This window comes from Pinus tabuliformis, chromosome 9 (genome assembly GCF_031772625.1).
Source record: "Pinus tabuliformis cultivar Carrire ecotype Pingquan chromosome 9, CPIR1, whole genome shotgun sequence".
NCBI lineage: Eukaryota > Viridiplantae > Streptophyta > Pinopsida > Pinales > Pinaceae > Pinus > Pinus tabuliformis.
Genome location: NC_142307.1, coordinates 7,114,809 through 7,123,101, shown reverse-complemented (window position 1 = coordinate 7,123,101; position 8,293 = coordinate 7,114,809).

Here is an 8,293-nt window from a genome sequence, read left to right as displayed (position 1 = left end):
TCTTTAGCTGGGTGGCTGCGTCCATACCATAGACCAGTCTCGCATGTCTTTTGGATGGCTGCGCCCATGCCTAGACTGCATGTATATGATTGTCAGAGATTTTTCGGTACTTCCTGGTGGTGTTCCAGTTCGGCGTGTGTTGTAAAGCATTTCACCCCTCCCACTCTCTCGGTCTTCATGCTTTAGGGGGCATCTGTTACACAGTAATTTATCACTGCCTTCCTGTCAGTCACCCTGCTGTGTCCAGAAGTCACAATCACTAAGTGTTTGATCCCTGAACTGGCTTAAAACCCATTTTTCCAAAGTTTTGTGCATCAGCGCGTCTGTTCCTAAAATGACCGCGATGACCAGCGCCTCACAGTGTATTTCGTGCGCTGCCATCGCGGAAGAACATCACTTTTCCGCGATGACGCACAGCGCGGCTTTCCCGTGTTCTTCCGCGCTGACATGACTTGTTCAGTTATTGTTATGTGCTGACAGCGCGGCAATCTCCATATAATCCGCGCTGATCCAGTTTGGGCGAATTTGTTCAAACAACCAGCCTTCCAGATCTCTCCAGGCTTGGTTGTTAGCTTTGTGAATATCGACTCCCTTCTATGGCATGTCTGTTCGACCCTTTGCAACTACTCCCCTTGAAGATAAGCTCATCCTTCCACCTTTTTAGGAGACTCCTTCTCCTATATAAACTTCCACCATTACCATGAGCAGCTAGTTAGAAACTAGTGGGAACTAGCTAGACTTAGCTTGGATTGTACAGAGTTTGTAGTGCTCAGATTGCTGCTATAGGTTTGGTGTGTTAGGAGTGGAAGTGATTGATTGCTTGGGGAAGTTTGTTTGTGACATTTGTGTGAGAGAGAGAGAGTTGTTTGTCTTGGGAGAACCATCCTCAAAGGTGAATGCTTGAGAGACATGCTGACTGATCCCTCCTGAGAAGTTTATCGACGTCAGAACATTTGGTTGTACTCTTCTCTATTCTGATTAATAATAGATGACTGCTATTATTGTTCCATTCTCGTTTGTTTATGCAATGGATAAATGTGAATTATGTCTTTTCTGACTGGCATATAGTTACTTTTACTAGATTTCACGCTTGCGTTTGCCTTCTCTTCGTGTGTGCAGGTGTCCGTTCGCGGGGATCGCGGAGGACTGTGACCAGCTGAAGCAAAGGAGCGAAGGAGACATCTCCTCGTCCAACGACAGCGCAGGAATCCAAGTAGGTGCTCTTTACTTCTTGTTTAATTGTAACTAGGAACATGCGTGGCAGCATTGTGTGATTGTTGCTAGACCCCTATTGGGCTAGTAGGGATCGCCTCTATCCGTAGAGGGGATTTACCTCTCCAACAGTGGCCAATAGATGAAACTCGTCAGAAGTGACATTAAAATGAACTATTTTGATTCTACCAGAATCCCACTAGCCTGGTTGTCTATTCCTTCTTCCTCTGCCCCTACCCTAGCCTCCTAAACCTGAAATCATTTTTGAAAATAATTAAATTGATACTCAAACTATTAAATATGAAATCCATCAAATACTCGTCTCACTTTACAATTGTTATAAATCAATTGTGCCAATCAAGAATCAATCACTTTTCACGTGCTTGAGGGATGAATAAATAATAATGAGTTTTTGAAAGGAAAAACCAAGTTTAAAGGGGAAATAGTTCAAACCAATAGAATTCACAATACAATTTTAATTTGTTGAGGATGCCACATGTCTATGACTCGGTATAAATGCAATTGGTGTAACAGAGGCTTTTCATAAAAACATTGCCATTTGTTAAACCTCTTTCCTTCTATTTTTTTTTTGAAAAACAACTATATTAGGGTTTGAACCAGGTTTTATCAACTTCAAGGTTTTTTGTTTGAATTCAGAGGTGAAATAACAATGACATTGACACGAAGAATGTACACAAAATAACGAGTAGTAGAACAAGGTATTGCATATGGGTTTATGCTTCACAAATGTAGGAAAACGCAAAATGGTCTTTGAATAATACATGCAATACAATATTACTTCCTTTGTATAAGTAGATATGGTTTTTATTTAAAAAAATTAAGATGTATTTGACAGGAGGGAATCCCTTTTGGACAGGAGACACCACGTTTGAAATTATGGGACAAACCCTTCACACGTATAAAAAGAAAAAAAAAAGTTGTTCAGAAGGGAAGATACAAACAGAGGTCAATTGTTTTTGCATAAGATATGGCATACTGTGTTGCATTGGCACGTCATTGCCATACATTTTTGTTTAAACCGGTTTCAAAGAGAAATTCGATATTTGGGGCTCAAACTTATGGTAAGGCAACAATTTCACAAAGAGGATCTCGACTTCTCAACATTCAAAACAATTCTACAAGGGAGGGTTTTAAACCCTTTTAACATTTCAAATAATTTCGAAGAGAAGGGTTTTCGAACTCTTTCTTTTGGACAAATTTTAGAGCAATTCAAAAGAACAAGGGCATGAGGGACCATTTCTTTTGAAGGAATTGTAGGTTTAACCCCGTGCAGAAATTACTTGCATACAAATTCTAAAATCAGAAAATAAGAAATGGTGAAAGCATAAAATATAAAATATATATACATAAATATTTTCCCCTGGATCCCAAAACCAAGACTACCAGATTGATTTTTCATTATATTCCTTTCAATGTTACAATACATGTATATACATGTCGAAGCATCCATAAACCCCAATCCATTAACCCTGGATTAGAACATAATTGTAGTTCCCTTTACCAGATCTACAAAATACCATGGAAAGAAAACCATCGTGCCCAAAACCATGTGCAAAATCCATGCACAAAACCATAGGTAGGTCCGCCCACCTAATATAGGGTCCAAAAAAAAATTCCCGGGGCGCTGCCCTGGACCTCGTGCAGGGGGGCTGCTGCCCCCTGCCTACCCCCTAACAGGGGGGGAGCCACCCCCCTTGTGACCCCCCTGCTGCACGTGGGGTAGTCATGGAAAGAATATAACACACACCCAACATTCTCCCACTTGTTGTTTTCTTTCCACAGGGGGCCACATGAGAGCTTAGTCATTGATCTAGCCCTGCAATGCCCATTGTTTCTCTACACCAAGAGAACTTCTCAGTGCTTATAGACTTTGTTAATGCATCTGCAATATTCTTCAAAGTGTCCACCTTTACCAGCAACACCTTTTTGTCCTCAACCATATCCCTCACAAAGTGATACTGAACATTAATGTGTTTTGTCTTTGAATGATAAGCAGGGTTCTTTGCCAAGAAAATTGCACTTTGGCTGTCACAGTATACCCTTATAGCTTGATGTACTAACCCCATACTTGAACACAATATTTGCAACCAAACTACTTCCTTGCTTTCATGAGTGGTTGCCATGTATTTTGCCTCTGTAGTTGAAAGTTCCATTGCAAACTGTCTCTTACTCATCCAATTGACTACACCTCCAAATAGGTTAAACACATACCCACTTGTAGATCTTCTCTGATCTAAATCTCCAACCCAGTCTGCATCAACAAAGCCATGGATGTCCAAAACGTTGTCTAATCCTGGTCTTCCTTAGTAGCACAAACCATAATCACTAGTGCAATGCAAAAACCTGAAAACCCGCTTCACTATTGTCCAATGCTCCTTCCCTGATTTTGACATAAACCTACTCAATACTCCCATTGCATGTATAATGTCTGGTCTAGTATAAACCATTGCATACATTAGGCTACTAACTGCACTTGCATATGGAACACAGGAAATGTCCTCTTCCTCTTCTTGTGTCTTGGGACAATGTTCAGTAGATAACTTTACACCTACAGGAATAGGAACCTTCACCAATTTACCATCCTGCATATTAAACCTCTGCAGTATTGTCTCGACATACTTCCTTTGGTTTAACCAGAGCTTCCTCTTTTCCCGATCTCGTTTAATTTTCATGCCCAAAATATAGTTTGTTGCACCAAGATATTTCATGTCAAATTTGGAGGACAATTGGATATTCAAATCTTGGATAATTTATTTGTCATTTCCAACTAGCAACATATCATCCACATACAAGCCCAGATAAATAACACAATCACCAATTAACTTAAAATACACATAGTGATCTGCTTTGCTTCCAGTGAAGCCAAGTCCCCGTATAAATGTATCAAATTTATGATATGACAACCTTAGTGACTGTTTTAACCCATACAAAGATTTTTTTAACTTTCATACCAATTCTTTCTTACACTTCACCGCAAAGCCTTCAGGTTGCTTCATGTACATCTCCTCTTCCAAATCCCCGTGAAGAAATGTTGTCTTCACATCCATCTATTCTACCTCAAAATCAAAAGTAGAAACAACAGATAAAAGTAATCTAATAGAAACTACCTTGGCAACAAGAGAAAAAATATCACCAAAATCAATTCCCGGCACTTGGGAATAACCTTTTGCTACCAAACGAGCTTTGTATTTCTCCACTTTCCTTTTGCATTCATCTTCTTCTTAAACACCCATTTGTTGCCAATGGGTTTCCTTCCAGCCGACAACTCCACCAGATCCCAAGCCTCATTTTTGTGCAAAGGTTCCATTTCATCAACCATGGCCTCTTTCCAGAGTTTTCCATCCTTTGAATCTACTGCTTCCCTCATAATTCTAGGATCATAATCAGTAATAGATAAAGAAAATTTTTAACAGAAAGTAGTTGGACTATACCTTTCTGCCTTCCTTCCTTCTCAAATTGATCTTCTCACAGCTGGAGTTTGTGGCTCTTCATCTTCTGATTCCTCTTCTGTTATAGAGTATGATTCTTCCTCCTTTAGCTCAAACTCTATCTTCTGAGGTTCCTTTTCTAGGGCTTCATGTTTAATAACATCTTCACCTCTCTAAAAACCACATCTCGGATGTACACAACCTTCCTTGTTTCTGGGTTTCAAAGATTATAACCTTTTAAACCATCCTTATACACAATAAAGATGCGCCTTTTAGATTTACTATCCAACATTGTTCTTTTCTCCTTTGGAACATGTACATATGCATCACATCTAAATACCCTCAAATGTTAAAGAGATGGTTTCTTACCAGTTCATACCTCTTGTTGAGTCTTATCCTCCAACGCTGATGAAGGTGATCTGTTGACCAAGTAACATGCTGTCTCCACTGCCTCTACCCAGAATTCGTGTCCTAACCCGACACCACTGAGCATGATTCTTGCCTTTTCCATCAACATTTTGTTCTTTCTTTCAGCAACTCCATTTTTCTGAGGTGTGTATGGAGTAGTCTTCTGTCGTGCTATACCACACTTCTTACAGAAATCTTCAAATTCATTCTTCCAAATTATCCACCGTTATCTGTCCTCAACATCTTTATCTTCTTCTCTGTCTGGTTTTCCACCAAAGCCTTAATTTCTTAAACCTATCAAAGGCTTCAAATTTCTTCCTGAGGAAATATATCCATGTATTCCTTGAGAATTCATTTATAAATGATACACAGTACACAAACTTTCCCAATGATGGAATCGACATAGGTCCAAACACATCACTGTGCACAAGCTCTAATAACTGTTTCACCCTCTTAGCACTAGAGGGGAAAATCACACGATTTTGCTTCCCATATACACAATTTTCATAGAAATCAAAATCCAGAGAGAAATTATACATACCTTCTACCATACCATTACCATGAAGTATTCGATAGCCCTTATCTCCAATATGTCCAAGCCTTTGATTCCATAGCATGGTCTTTTCTCGAGAGACCACTAGATTTTCTGCTCCACTTTCAAGAACCACAGAGTTGTTGCACGCATCAATAACAGTGCTCCCATGAATCTTGTACAGAGCTCCAATCCAAAATCCCCGCATTAATATAGTTCTCCTCGAACCATCTTTCACTGTTTTTACACCTGCGTCATCAAAATTGCTTACAGAAATCAAATTTTTGGCTAATGGTGGAATATGCATAACACTTGGAAGTGTTCTAATCCTTCCACCTTCCAACTTCAACTTGAATTTTCTGCGACCAAGGATTCTAGCCTTCCTGTCATCCCCTAAGAAGACATCACCACCATAATATTTCTCATACTTGCAGAACCACTCTCTATGGGGAGTGAAGTAAAAGGATGCACCTGAGTCAATCAACCATGCATCATGATCTACATGTGTACTTGAAGAAGAAGCAAAGTACACATCCCCACCTTCATCTGATGTGGTTTTCGCCTCTGCAGAAGGAGCATCATCAGATCCCTTTCCTTTCTTTGGAGCTTTAGATTTACAGTCCCTTTTGAAGTGCCCTTCCTTTTCACATTTCCAGCACACCTTTATAGGTTTTCCTAAAGATTTAGATCTCCTACTCGAAGACCCATAACCTACATACTGGACCTCACCCTTCATCAGATATTTAATGCTTGCATGCCTAGCCTAATGATCTTCTCCTCCTTTTATAGTTTTAGGCCTTTCTCAATACCATGGACTAAAACCACTTAGTACCAATACCTTGGACCAAATACCTAGGGTCAATACCTCGAACCAGATACCTTGGACCAATACCATGGATCAAAATACCATGGACCAAATACCTTGGACCAAAACTTAGTTTTCCAAGATATACGCGCTTTTCCTTCTGTGAAAGTGCGTGTGTACGTTATACGCTCCTTTTGGTCTGTTAACCCGCGTGTATACACTTCTTTGTCAAGGTGAACCTGCGTATACCTCTCTCTGATCATTAATTCTTTGCTATTGACCTGTTGCACTATGATCTATCATCTGAGTGAGTTTCCATCAAGGACAACACCTGTATCATAATGCCAACAATCTCCCCCTTTGGACTTGATGGCAACAACAACACCAAGTCACTCTCCCCCTTTGACATCAAGGGCAAAGGGTGGACCAAGATATTCTCTCCCTTGATATACATTATGCTGTCCATATTCCCCCTAAGTACATGTTGAAATCTCTGATTGAGCTCCCCCTTTGTATATGCTAAGATGTACCAATCTGACCATGTTCCCCCTGAGCACATGTATAGTCTGCAAAAATATTTTCAAAAGAATAACATGACTCTATATCTCAACTACATGAGTATGACCTTTCTATCACCAATGACTCATACATACATAAATCTCCCAACCAAGTTGGGATACACCATTTTTAACTCATCCACCCAACCAAGTGGGGATATACCATTTTAGGTCTTTGCATGACCTTTACATCAAATGATATACATGAATTTTATAACAAAGACCGGTAATCTAAACAAGACCATGATAGTCATCAGCACCTATCATACACCATATACACTACAACAAAACCAGCGATTTGCGCCAGATTTAGCGCCAGATTTTAGTGCATTTTTTTTGTAATCGTGATGAGCAACCTGGCGCTAAATCTGGCTCTATTGTACAATTTTTAAAGCGTCCTTTTTTGCACCTAATTTTGCATCCCTTTTCACGCTAGATTTTGCATCATTTTTTACACCAAACTATGCATCATTTTTTGCGTCAAATTTTGAACCAAGATTTGCATCTTATTTTATGACAGGTTTTGCTTCTAGTTTTGTGTCATTTTTTGCATCTATTTTTCATTCTCTTTTGCTTCCTATTTTGTGTCATTCTTTGCTTCCATTTTTGCACCATCATTTGCATCAAGTTTACACTGTATTTTGAATCCAATTTAACATCTTTTTATGCATCCATTTTGTGTCAGTTTTTGCATCTAGTCTTACGCCAGGTTTTGTATCTAGTCTTACACTAGTTTTTGCTTCTATTTTTGCACCAGCTTTGGTGCCTATCTTTGCACCATGTGTTGAATTTGATTTAGCACCAAATTTTGCATCCATTTTTGTGCCCATTTTTGCATCTTTTTTTGGACCATTTTTTACATCCACATTTACGTTTGATTTGTCTCCATTTTTCCCATCTCATTTTGCACCATATTTTGCGTCATTTGTTTCATCCAATTTTACATCATTTTTAACACCATCTCTTGCATCTAATGTTACATCATTTTGAGCATCCAAATTTGCATTTATATTTGCATCTTATGTTGAGTCATGTGTTGTGTCCACCTTTGCATCTTATTTTGTGTCTAATGGTACATTCAATTTAGAGCCATTTTTTACGTCTACTTTTGTATTTGTTTTTACACCAAGTTTTGCATCCAATTTTAAGCTATTTTATGCCCCTTTTTGCACCATTTTTTTGTGTCTACTTGTGTCCAATGTTGCACCATTATTTACACCGGCTTTTTCATCCAATTTTGCATTTTTTTGGTGTCTAGTTTTACATCGTTTTCACCATCCAAATTTGCATCTTTTTTGCCTCATTTTGTGTCCACATTTGCATATAATTT